The sequence below is a fragment of the Apostichopus japonicus genome, chromosome 22, assembly GCF_037975245.1.
Source record: "Apostichopus japonicus isolate 1M-3 chromosome 22, ASM3797524v1, whole genome shotgun sequence".
In the NCBI taxonomy this organism is placed as follows: Eukaryota; Metazoa; Echinodermata; class Holothuroidea; order Aspidochirotida; family Stichopodidae; genus Apostichopus; species Apostichopus japonicus.
In genome coordinates this window covers 25,987,820-25,996,940 of record NC_092582.1, presented here as the reverse complement: position 1 = coordinate 25,996,940, position 9,121 = coordinate 25,987,820, and the positions used below count along the sequence as shown (strand labels likewise).

Here is a 9,121-nt window from a genome sequence, read left to right as displayed (position 1 = left end):
CATATACATCAGGCGCGTATCCAGCGGGGCCTTGGGGGCGCGCGCCCCCGGTTAAGAAAAAGAGGAGAGATAAAAGAGAGAATAAAAAAGGGAAAGAAAAAAGAGGAGGAAGGAGAGAAAGGAAGGGAAAAGAAAAAGAAGACAGAGAGAAAAGGAGGGAGTAGAAGATAAACGCCAAGACACCGGGAAGAGAAATAGGAACAGTGACATGATTACAGCGCTGATCCCTATTATATACACAGGGCACCCAGTGACGGATCTAGGATTTCGGAAGGGGCGTCCTCCTCACCCCACCCCTTACACCAACAACTCTTTTTTTGACGTTTCCATTTTTCTTCTCTTTCAAATGTATATAAATATATATATATATATATTAGATATGGTCTATCATAACGCACGTGTGTGTATGGACGCCTCAAACAAAATGTACAATTGTGCTATGAAACCAACTGTGGCTGAACTCGACTGAGTCGTCGGGGAACATGCCGCATTTCGGTGTAAGACCAGTTTATCATCTGGAAAGTTTTTCCATTTCAGGAAAAGGTTCATGAAATATAGGTTTAGACCAGGGCCGGATTTAGCTGGTGGGAGACATGGGGCGGATTTAGCTGGTGGGAGGCCTGGGCCCCCATTTGATTTGTGAGCTTAACGTCACCACGCACGAAAAGTACCTAATGACGCGGTTGAAGGTTTTGATGGGAGGCCCCTGTTGGTGGGAGGCCTGGGGCCCGGGCCCCTAAATTCGGCCCTGGGTTAGGCCGAGTTTTCCTTTCAGGGGCGCGTGCAAAATTTCCGCAGGCAGGGGTCCAACAATTGATGAAATGTAGTGATCGCCGCCCTGATCGCCGACCCGCGGGCTCTGAGGGGAGGGTGCCCCTCCTCTCTGAGAGATTTTTTTTAATAAGAAAGTGTACTTAGATACAAATTGGTGCATTATTTTGCCATTTTTGAAGAAAATCTATTTTCATTATTTAGCCTTTTCGTACTCTTTAGTAGAGGGTCCGCCCCTTCCCCTCTGTACACACCCTTCCCATGTGCACTATCAGCTATTTACTGTTGCTTATGTAGTTAACTTTGTGAATTTATATTCATTGCAATTATTATAGTATTTCCGTCATTTTCCGAAACATTTTCCGAATTAGTCAAAATTTCCCGAATGTCGGGCAAATTTCTTGGAAGTGGAAACAATGGCCAGTACGGTACAGTTTGCACCAAGGGCCGTGTGTAAGTTAGGTTCTTAGTTCTCATGCATAAGTGTACATCTGGTTGGTCATTTTCAAGTGCCATTTCCGGTGATCTGGGGGGCATCGACACCTGAAATTTTCTTGTACGCTCCGCGCCAACCTTAGTAGCGCTCCGCTTATAGATAGTAATTCGCACCTACAAAGCTGCAATGATTCAAAGGAGATGCGATGAGGTCGACCATGTCTGACTGGTGACAATATCTTAACAAAATAAAATGGGGGAAATACTTGGTTCTTAGGCATAAGTGTACATCTGGTTGGGCATTTTCAAGCCCGAGAAGCGCCATTTCCGGTGATCTGGGGTTATCAAAACCAGAATATTTTCTTGTACGCTCCGCGCCAACCTATGGTGGCGTTCCGCTTATACAGTAATTCGCCCCCTACCCCCCCCCCCCCCGGGTTATAAAATCCTGGATACGCGCCTGTACATGATACGTTTAAGACAATGACTCAGGCCAAAAACTTTGCTAGTGATGGTGGGAAAATAACTAAAGAATATCAGTATGAAAATCGGGATTATACTAGTTGTATTTATTTTCTCCGAATGGATATATTATTAGCTAACTATATTACTCTACTGTCATTATATATCCTACTGCTATTTGTGAATTTAAAATATGAAGTTTTGAAGGAAGCTGGCGACATGTTAACATCGCTCCGTACAAATTATATATGGTAGAGAGGCCAAAATCCGATACAAAATGACACACATATACATGAAGCCAAGAATATCATAGAGGCCTTAGTTTTAAAGTTGACGTTTTAGGGATCATGTACACATATCATCACGGTCATGACCACGTATTGCACGTTATGACGGCAATGCTTAAACCGTTTAAGTTATACAGAGGACGCATGCATGGATACAGTGTTATTTAGGTCATGTGATTTCATGGTAACTAGGTGAAGTTTCGCAATACCAGAGATCAAACTACTAACATCATACAACATTTAACGTAGTACTTTTCGTCTCATGATTATATATGGTATAAATATGTTTACCTTGCTTTTACTGATTATTTACAGTATAAGATAAATGTTTTAATATTCAAGAAACTCATCAGACTCACGCAAACTTTTGAATAAACAAAATCATTTATCACGCTCACACAAAATTCGGAAATTGATTTTTCCATCACGTGTTTGTCTCGTGATGACTAATAGTAAACATTCACTGTCCAATCCACATGCATGACCAAGATATTTATTATTAAAATGAACACTACAATTAAACAGTATCGAAATATGGCAAGTTTAAAAAAAAACAAGAACTGGTCGATTTCACTTCACGCAAAGATCCAATGTACCGGTGTATAAAGAAGTATAACTGCACCTGGTCTAACGGTGTTTGTTTTATTAGATAGTTTTGTTACCTATTAGTTCCTGCATGCTGCATATTGTTCAATAGTCAGTTTAGACGGCGTTTCCGATTTACTCGTCTGTCTTTCTGTCTGTCATCCTGTCGAGCGGGAGGGGGTGGGGTCAGGAGGATTGAAATGGAATATGACTGCACTGTTATTTATAAGAATTCTACGGCGATCTTCTTTTTGTCCAATGCAGGGTTCAATTAGCTGGCGTATATCTCAATCGCTAAAACAAATTCAGGATGGCTCAGTATGTTTATTGCACTCCTTGCCCTCGCCTGGTGTTTCTTTTCAAAGGTAATGCTGTTTCGTCGCTGGCTGCAAGAACCGCCAATATGACCGGTTATTTCCATGGCTACAGTTTCATATTTTAAGCTAGAACTATTGATTACTGCTAAGTCTACATAGTCTGCTTACGTACTTGAGTAACTTTAGCGATTCCGAGTCGTGTTTAGCTAAACGAAGCCCGCGAAGTGATCGGGTCTTCGGAGGTTGTCCACGGAAGTACAGATGTATCTTGGTCCTTTGTAACTGACAGAGTAGCTCGAACCTCCCCAACTCATATAGATAACGTCAAACTTGGCGTTGCTCTTGTAGTAATTTCTGTTGAATGGACAAACCTGCAGGTGCCCTCGGTAAGCATTGGATATTTCATTCAAGTTCTTCACCCGGATGAAGGTCTGCCTGGGACGACTGGAGCCATATGAGCTGCCGAGACGGTTCATGGCCAAATCGATCCAATGGTTGGCATTCCTTATATAGTAGAACTCGCAACTACGACGTGTTTGGTTTGAAACTCAGGCCAGGTTTGTCTTCTGACGAAGTTATCATCTCGCAAATCGAAATCCTCTTCGCGATAATCGTCAAGGAAACACACAGCGTTACTTATCAATACTGCAAAGAGAAGGAGTCTAAAGGTACCCATCGTAAGTAATATTATTCGGCGAAGAACTTGCCAGAGACAAAAATTGTTCAGATGAGAGTTAACGATCTGCAGACTGTTCCGGCGGTTGATGTTTATGAAATGGAGACTTTCTGGTCTAGAGTGGAGTTTTAATAAGAATTGAAATGAAGTCTTTGGACTTGGGAATAGGTTTATGGTTAGATTTAACATGAAGGAGGTTCATATCACGTTACAAAAAGGGTCTCAACGAAACTTGTAATATCCATTTATCATTGTTATCAATTGATTTAACTGATGTTGAGAGGGCTTGTATGGGATGTTGAACTTGTCTTACAATTTCTTTAAAAAAAAATTAAGACGAGTGCCCTCTCAAAGGTCAACCCTGACCATCGTTTTGAGAAACCTACCATGAAATAAACGTGAATGATACATTATAACTAATCGTAAACCCATGCAACAATTACCGTAAATAGTCACAATTATTCAAAAGTCGCTTTACGTAAATCATGTACTACAACTTATTCTCGGTGCAAAACATGCATATTCAGCAGAATCATTCGCCAGTTGTAACAATTGTTAATTAAAGTACTTCCATGTCACGCTCAGCTTACACTAACATTGCGAGCAATATGAAGATATTTTTACTATCAGATAAAGGTTCGGAACTGTGCATATTGACTGAAAGTTCTACGGTGCAACAGGTATAGGCATATTCGCATTATAAAACTATCTCAAATAGAGGGCGCTCTACCAGTCATGTTTACTTCTTACTCCGTCTTGTGAGAACTAATTGCATATGCATTAATGAGAGACCTAAAGCAGCCAGTTGGGACCATTTCCTAATGCTTATTCCTCTCTAAACTGTACTCCAATATCCTGCTCTCAAAGCACTGCTAAAAACAGTTGCTAACCTTGATCTGATAGAAACATGATATTCATACTGCTCGTACTGACTATACGAGTGCTGCAGGGTATAACACTACAATATAAATAAAAATTGGCCAAACTGTGTATATAAAGCCGTTAATTTTCACAGGTTAATTGTAAAGATAATGAAATCATCTCCAGAATGTGCATTTCGATGAACAAATGAACACAATACCTACACATATATCCTTCACAGGGAACCACCATTTCCTATTGACATATCTAGCGGGGATGTGGATAATTGGTTGGTGTATACAAAGGCATGTAAAGGTGAATATTCACGACTTTCTTTTGATATCTCATGCATATTTATAACGAAGTCATATAGTAGGTTACATGTTTCTTGTGATATCTCATGCATATTTATTACCGTGATCTCTACTTTAGCAAGTAGTCATATAGTAGGTCACATGTTTATTGTGATAACTCATGCATATTCATTACCCTGATCTCTACTTTAGCACGTATTCATATAGTAGGTATAACGTGTATTTTCAACTTCCGTGTCCCATTGTCTTCTTCAAATCATATCAAGTTTGATGAAACATGAACCTTTCTGCCGACCTTTGCTATGACTCCATTTTACTTCCTTTGCAATAAATTTATCATCTGTCAAACTTCGAAGTCTGACCTTCTCGTTGATATTAAATGCTAACAATGAGTACCATCAGCAACCATATTGTTTACTATTATGAGGGTAGGATACGTTTCATGATTTGTTGTCTTAAAATAGTAATTAATTACGAACTCTTGAAACTACCTTCAAACGTGCAATACAACTATACGGAAACATAAATTACTGCTTTACCAAGAAGATACAATACAACTATTCTGAAACAAACAAAGTACAACTATACCAATAAGATACGTTACAACCATTCTGGATATGCAAGGTGTGTGAAGGCGGTACGCCCCCCCCCCCCTTCTGAACCCCTTCAATTTCACTAAAACTTTGTTGAGTATTATTTAGATTTTATAATCTCAACAGAACATGGCTCGGGCTCTGTCCAAGGGCGGCGGAACCGGGGGGGGGGCACAGGGGGCACGTGCCCCCCACTTTTTCTCAGGTTAAAAATGTGCCCTTTTTCTACATAAAAATTAAAGTTAGCAAGAGGCCAGGGAACCAGCATGAACACTCGGGAAGGGCCGTTTCCGGCCATCTGAGGGGTTTGTAAAACCAAAACTTTTCTTGTACGCTCCGCGCCAACCGATGGTGGCGCTCCGCTCAGATAGTCCTGCATACAACTTTGCAAATCCTGGCTACGCCCTGACTTTTAATGAATTTCAGAGGGTCAAACTCAAAGCTATTTCGAATGGAAAAAAAATTGTTAAGATATTAACAAGAAATAAACTCTAATTCGAAAGATTCCTACATTAGCAACTAACATGATTTCACCTCATTTTGTCTCAAAAGAAAACTTGTTCCTTGTATCCCAATTTACATATTGGTTATTGCAGTGCTAGTATGCATATTTTCCTTAAGGGGGGGGGGGGGGTGATAGAGTGATGTGTATACGCAAATAAGTTAATGCAATAAGAGTTATAATTATAAAGGGTACTAAATATAAGGCTGCATCAGTCCAATCGAATTTCTGCAAAGTGCCCTTTGATGTCGGTGCCCCCCCCCCCCAGATTAAAAGTGCTTCCGCCGCCCTTGGCTCTGTCCCTTTACGGTTCAACCTTCAAGACCCTATGAAATGAAGCAAAGAAATCCTTTTTAGGCCTATTGTTGTTTGTAACGTAAAAATCATGATGCAACCACGAATTCGCACGAAAAAAATCCTTCTTTGTCCTGAGTTTTGAAGACAATAGCGCAAGCTCCGTAAGCCGATTTCAACGCGAAAGTGAACAACCACAAAGTTACAGTGACGTCAGGGTGGAACACAAATGCCTCAAAACCAAGAACTTTTACTTGTGCATATATACGCACAAACAGGCAACGTATAGTTATATACGGCAAACACTTGCACGAAATTGAAACCCATCATTAATACTACAGTATAGGCCAAGAGTACGTATGCCTACTGCTTTGCATCATACAATGTTAGTTATGATAGGCTAGGGCCCTAGAGTAAGGCTAAAAAAAAGGTATAGCAATTGGCCTCTCAGCGGCACGATTTGAAACCCACCATCGATACTAAGAGTATGCATAGGCTACCTTGAACCGTACAAATATGCATAATCTACCGCCCTGACGTTACAGTAGGCTATGGTTACATAATTTATAGGCCAACTGTAGAGGACTACATCTTAATGAAATGTCATCTGAATCATCCGAATTCTTATAGATTCCTTTTAACATACACAAAAAGTTTGAACAATCTTGGTCTTAAATACCTTTCTCAAACGTCTTTGGGATGACAGCCTTGATCTTTACGCTGGTGTTGGGGTGTGTTCACTAAGGCTAGGTTCGGCTTCGACGGTTGGCTGATGAAATTGTCTAGACGGACCTGGTTGATCGTCTTCCAGTGGAACTGAAAAGAAAATTTTAATTTTTTGAAACTTGCCGGGGAGAATTTCCTCCTTAACAAGATGCCCAAGTTTCTCTTTCCATAGGCGTAAGAGCCTCATTTGATTTGGGGGGCTGTAACGACTTGCCCGAAAAATATAACCAATTTTTTTTCGCGCGCTCCGCGCGCGTTCCACATGTCAATGTGCATATCATATAGGCATCCATCAGTTATTACATCACCTGCCAATAACATAAAATCATTTTCCGTGTTATTACCCTTCCATATTGGTTAAAATTATTGGGGAAGTCGTTACAACAATAATGATAATAATAATAATATAAGTTTAACCATTGAAAAACACATTGCAAATTCTTCATCTTTCACTAGGTGCCAGTGGCGGAGCTAGGGGGTATTGGCCAGGGGGGGGGGGAGAATGGTCTGTAGGGGCGCTTTTGACACTATCTAAGCGGAGCGCCACCACAGGTTGGCGCGGAGCGTACAGAAATTTTTTGAGTAAAGTTACTCCCTAGATCGCCAGAAATGACCCTTGCCGGGCCTTGCTAATTTGCAAATAAACGAAGAATAAATAGATGTCATCGCCATTTGTCAGAAAATTGCACCAGCAAAATGTGACAAATGTCAATAGGTATTTGAGAGCGCAATAAAAAAGTCAATAATCGCGAATAACTAAAAAGTGGTAAAAAGCTGAAAGGGCGCCAGCAGTCCATTTGAGTCCGTCAGGGGGCATCCGCCCCCTTTGACTGTATGGACGCTCCGCCACTGGTAGGTGCACGCAAAATTCTCAGCATATTGCCCAAATTTTCACCAAAAAAAAATTGGAAAAAAAATGCAAATTATTATTCTTTCAGTAGGTGACCGAAAAAATTCTCAGCATATTGCCCGAATTTTCACCAAAATATTGAAAAACACATTGCAAATTATTATTCTTTCAGTAGATGCCCGAAAAATTCTAAGCATATTGCCCGAATTTTCACCAAAATGATTGGTTGGGGGGCTGCAGTCCCCCAGCCCCCCCCCCCCCGCCTCCTACGCCTATGTCTCTTTCCCCAAAACTAAATGATAGAAACTGAGTCATCGGCGAAGTGACCACTACAGATCTGGCTTGATACCGATTGCGCGAAATCGTACCGTGTATTTCGCACAAAGTGAATCCAAAGTCTCCTCGTTTTCGCGTTCTTCTGGAACTTGTGAGGCGAGAAACCATGTTTATTGGTATTACTACACCCTCCGACAAGACATCTACCGGGCATTTTCCGAATGAAATGTATTTTTTCCAAGGACTATAATATATATCGACTAATTTAAGTGTTGATTTACAGTATACTACTCACAGTACCAACACTACGCGAGTAGTGCATGATACTGTGTACACACACAAAACCCGGAAGTCGAATGGGTTCCCACTCTGACGTCATAAGCGGGGTATTCGGAAAATACAATTTCGGGATCTCGGACGATCAAATTTGGTATCGTGGTAAAGCATTTGGTCTTGCAAGGGAATGCATGAACGGACTCAGAAACGTCCACTTCATGGGCTCTTTAAATAAAACTAACTTGAAGTTTCATTTCATGAGGGATAAATCAGAGATATTGTAGTATATCCGAGAACTAATAGACGAATGAACAAGATGAGGAAAAATTTGATACAGGAAGTTCTTCATAGCATCAATGTTATGAAAATAGTCACATGAGCTAATCAAAGCTATTACAAACAATAGCAATTGCGTATCTATCCCCCATCCCCCAAACACCCCCTTCTCACCCCTAACCTCCATCCCGTTCAAAATCCACCACGGGCGGCGGAAGCACTTTTAATCTGGGGGGGGGGGGGTGGGGGGCACCGACATCAAAGGGCACTTTGCAGAAAATCGATTGGACTGATGTTGTATGCACGACTATCTGAGCGGAGCGCCACCAGATGGAAACGGCCCTTCCCGAGTGGTCGTTCATTCTGGTTCCCTGGCCTCTTGCTAACTTGAGACCCCTCAATTTTTATGTAGATAAAGGGCACATTTTTAACCTGAGGAAAGTGGGGGGCACGTGCCCTCTGTGGCCCCCCGGTTCCGCCGCCCTTGAAAACCACCATCCATAAAATATAATGGCGTTAATAAAACCAGCTGCATAAAATGCCTTCTTAAATAATTATTGTCGAATTAAAATATTTGCAATAATTTTGGCCAAAATTGAAAAAACTGAAAATAAAGTGAA

At 41.1% G+C, this 9,121-nt stretch overlaps 1 long non-coding RNA gene across 1 annotated transcript; it reads right to left on the bottom strand.

Annotated features, from left to right (window-relative positions):
* Positions 1 to 1,754: 1,754 nt before the first annotated feature.
* On the bottom strand, positions 1,755 to 8,737 carry LOC139963521 (uncharacterized). Its single transcript, XR_011791592.1, has 3 exons — positions 8,042 to 8,737; positions 6,777 to 6,913; positions 1,755 to 3,648 (listed from the first exon to the last, which is right to left on the bottom strand). It is a non-coding gene; the product is annotated as an uncharacterized lncRNA (long non-coding RNA).
* Between the last annotated feature and the right edge of the window lie 384 nt (positions 8,738 to 9,121).